The sequence below is a fragment of the Salarias fasciatus genome, chromosome 2 (genome assembly GCF_902148845.1).
Source record: "Salarias fasciatus chromosome 2, fSalaFa1.1, whole genome shotgun sequence".
Taxonomy (NCBI): Eukaryota; Metazoa; Chordata; class Actinopteri; order Blenniiformes; family Blenniidae; genus Salarias; species Salarias fasciatus.
Window position 1 is genome coordinate 22,243,544 of NC_043746.1, and position 4,342 is coordinate 22,247,885.

General features: G+C 42.9%; 1 long non-coding RNA gene across 1 annotated transcript; it reads right to left on the reverse strand.

Annotated features, from left to right (window-relative positions):
- Window positions 1–650: 650 nt before the first annotated feature.
- LOC115406153 (uncharacterized) lies at window positions 651–1,689 on the reverse strand. The gene is made up of 5 exons (XR_003933492.1): window positions 1,553–1,689; window positions 1,235–1,255; window positions 1,024–1,149; window positions 892–944; window positions 651–788 (listed from the first exon to the last, which is right to left on the reverse strand). It is a non-coding gene; the product is annotated as an uncharacterized LOC115406153 (long non-coding RNA).
- Between the last annotated feature and the right edge of the window lie 2,653 nt (window positions 1,690–4,342).

Below are 4,342 nucleotides of genomic sequence, written 5' to 3' on the forward strand. Positions count from 1 at the left end.
TGTCCCCCCCTCATCACTCTCACTCCCTCGGGTCTCCACCTCTGTCCACCTCTCTGTTCCCTCCACCCGTCTCAGCACCATGAGGAACAGAGCTTTCAGTCACTTTTTCACATTCTTGTTAAACAATTTGTATAAGGTTCCATAGAATTGCTTTGTAATTATTAACTACCTCCAGATAAAAGTATTCTTCATCATATTGATTGATTGAAAGTATGAGTTACTTTTGAAAGGTGTTAATAGCGTTTGAAAGAGCAGGCCTTTAATTTATATATTGGTGTAATTTATTCAAACAGTAAACACACAGATGATAATGTACACAAACTTAACAAGTCAGAGTTGAGAAGGTAAAGACAGAATTGTATCTGTTAAAATACACAGCTTGTCTTCCGAAACGTAGATCAAAAACTTTGAATAACAGTTCATATTGTGGACGTACTCAGCAACGACTTGAATCTTTCAAAGTATCAAGGTAGATTACATGGAGTGAATTGTATCAAAATGTTTAAAAATGTTTCTTTAAGCTTCAGCCACCAAAAGACCAAAACATGAATGTGAGCATCAGTTAATGTTTACCTCCAATGCTGGAAATTACATGGGCACTCGGGAGTCACGGAAACCAGAATCACATCATTATTTCGTAGATTCAGTGTGAATTACTCCTCAGTTGTGAAACGCACGTCGTTGTAGATCGTCTCTTTCTGATCTGAGAGCATGTTTCTTCTTTCTGCTTCGGTAACTGTTGTCTCGGTGAATGTTGGTGTCGAATAGGTCACTGAAGCTTCATCTCCCTGAGGAAACATCAAGAAATGTATGAAGAGATTTTAAAATGTTGCTTTCACAAGAAACCAGAGAAATACTTCAATAACTTTTCCATTTTGTCTGTAACTTTACCTGCTGATCACTGTTGGTCGGCTCAGCTTCTGTTTCAAATGGAAAAGAGAAATCTAACACAACATGTGATGTTAGTCAACTTAAATCTGCATTTAGTTTTAAATCTGCAAATGTAAATGAATCGTGTATTACCACTGTTGCAATTCTTCTTCTTGTTGGTCCAAATGAGATAGACTGAGACAATCATACTCATGGTCAGTGCAGTACAGATAATGTAAAGGGCTGTGTTCGCTTGCTTCAGATCTTCCAGCTTACACTCTGAAAAAAATACATTTACTTATACTTTCTATTCATTTTGTTTTTGTCATCAGAAACCAATTTACAAGAACAATTTCTCACTTACCTTCTGGGATGCCAGATTGTGCTTCGGGGAATACTAAATAATTAGAATAGTAAAATTGGTGTTGAGAAAAAATTGTGTGAAAATAAATAAGGTTACAACGATAAGTAATGCAGTCAGTAAAATTTATGTAAATAAATCAATTAAGGATTTTCTGAATGATTGAAAAGGTTCATAATACAACACTGAGTTGGTTAAAAACAGATAAAAATGATTAATAAATTAAATTGAAAGGTTGTTAAATAGATCTGTAAGTAACTGTATTTTGTAAAATTTTGCATGAATGTAAATCCACTTTAATCTCAACTCTTGTAAATTCACCTCTTTTGTTCGCTGTTCCAGTTTGTATGAAGAAGTGAAGTCCGTTGGGATCGATCTGAGTTTGATTAACATGCAGAATTAAAGTTTCACATTCTAGTTTTGTTGTCAAAGGATGAGTCTGATGATCTTCACTGGAGTCACAGCTCATTGTTCCTTTTAAGACTTCAGTCTGGTGACTGAAAATGATTTTGAGCCGATACATTTTCTTCTGGTTTGCAGCCTGATGAGGCCATGAAAAACTAACATTGTGTTGAGCCACACCTGCGCAGCCTGAAAACAACAACAACAAGGAACATACACACACAGCGTCTTCGAGCTTTTTCTGGGAGATCACCCAGACCTCAAACTGAGTCAGACTATGACACATGGCGGTCTGGAGTTGAGCTGTTATTAAAAGATCCTGCTGTGTCAGACCTCCAACGTTCCCGCAAGATCTTTGACAGTTTGTTACCCCCTGCTGCTGACGTAGTTAAACACCTGAGGGCCGACACCCCACCAATGGTTTATCTGCAGACCCTTGACTCAGCATATGGCACTGTTCAAGATGGTGACGAACTATATGCAAAATTTATGGACACGTTCCAAGACGGTGGAGAGAAACCATCCGACTATTTGCAGCGCCTGCAGGTCTCACTGAACCAGGCAGTAAAACGAGGCGGAGTTTTGGATAAAGACTCTGACCGACACCTGGTAACCCAATTCTGCCGTGGCTGTTGGGATGATTCCCTTATTGCTGCACTTCAGTTAAAGCAACGCAAACACAACCCACCATCGTTTGCTGAGTTTCTGCTCCTTCTGCGAACTGAGGAAGATCGTGAAGCTGCAAAAGCCATCCGCATGAAACAACATCTCGGTTCATCGCGAACCAGAGCTGTAGCCCATGCACAGTATGCTTACTCAGATGGTGCAGAAAGGGGAGAGATTGCTGCGCTCACTAATGTCACGCAGCAACTGGCTCAACAGATAGCTGACATGCAGAAGCAACTTGCAGCCCTCACTGCTGCCCAATCAGGCATCAGTCAGCCCATTGCTGTCAAGCCCACACCAGGCCGTAAGTTAGGTGAGGGGCAGAGGGCGGGCAAGCCACCAAAGAACCCGTCTTCTGTTCCCAGAGCCGGCTACTGCTATCGGTGTGGTGAAGACGGTCATATTAAGCTACAGTGTGATAACCCCCCAAACTCTGCACTTGTCGCAGCCAAGAAGAAACGGCTCACTGAGAAACAACAGAGATGGCAAAAATCAAGTACTCCTGCAAAATACCCTTTAAACTAGGGTCAGTTCCTGTTGAGGGGCGAACTGGAACTGTTGTGGACCCACAATGTCCTACTGAGGAAAATCATGTTAAATGTCATGAAATAACCCAGGCCGCTTCTTCTGTTCCAGTTGCATTACCCAAGGGGTTGGTTGGATCCCGCTGCACTGCCAACATTGGGATTGCTGGTGACAAGTTTAATTGTCTTCTGGACACCGGGTCGCAGGTCACTACGATTCCAGTGTCATTCTACAACCAGCATCTTGCTGACCAACCGGTGAAATCGTTGTGTGATCTACTGCAAGTTGAAGGAGTCGCAGGACAGGCAGTTCCTTATCTTGGGTACGTAGAGATGGTGGTTACATTTCCTAGTGAATTCCTGGGAGCTGATTTTGATGTTTCTACACTGGCACTTGTTGTTCCTGATGGCGAGAATCATCAATCCCTGGTGTTGATTGGTATGAACACCTTGGAGCCGCTGTATAGCCAGTATATGGGGAGTGAATACACCAACTTCCAACCAGCTGCCCATGGTTACAAAGCAGTGCTTAAACTGCTGCAGATCCGCCACCAACAGCAACTGATGGGCAGTGACAGTGTTGTGAGGTTAGCTGGCAAGTCTCCAGTCCAGATTCCTGCTGGTCACACCACCCGTGTCGATGGCTCTATCCACACCAGCATGTTGTTATCTGGCCAATGGGCGCTGGTGGAGCATCCAGTTTCGCCACTGCCGGGTGGGCTGTGTGTGCAGAACTCATTGATTAGGCTCCCAGATCAATCCCATGAGAAGATCCCAGTCATTCTTAGTAATGAGTCAGATCAGGATGTGACCATTCCACCTCTCTCTACCATTGCTGAACTTGCAGTTGCACCCCAAATTCTATTACAAACAATGTCAAATCGTTCATCAGAAAGTTCCCCTATTCTGAAATTAGAATTCGGAGATACTCCTATTCCTCCAGAGTGGAAGACCAGAATCACCGAGAAGCTTAATAAGATCCCTGATGTTTTTGCTCTCAGTGACATGGACTTCGGACGCACAGACAAGGTGAAACATCAGATAAAGCTCCATGACGAAACTCCATTTAAGCATAGGGCCAGACCTATCCACCCTCGAGACATTGAGGCGGTCCATCAGCATTTGAGGGGCTTGCTGGAAGCTGGAGTTATTCGTGAATCTGAGTCGTCATTTTCATCACCAATTGTTGTGGTCCGTAAGAAGAATGGTGACATACGATTATGCATTGATTACCGAAAGCTGAACCTGCAGACAGTTAAAGATGCATATCCCCTGCCAAACCTGGAGGAGTCTCTGTCTGCCCTGTCTGGTTCTAAGTGGTTCAGCATTCTTGATTTGAAATCTGGGTATTATCAAATCGAAATGCATGAGGAAGACAAAGCAAAAACCGCTTTTGTGACACCCCTTGGATTTTGGGAATTTAATCGGATGCCCCAAGGAATAACCAATGCTCCATCTACTTTTCAACGGTTGATGGAGAAGAGCATGGGAGATCTTCATTTGAAGGAAGTTTTAGTTT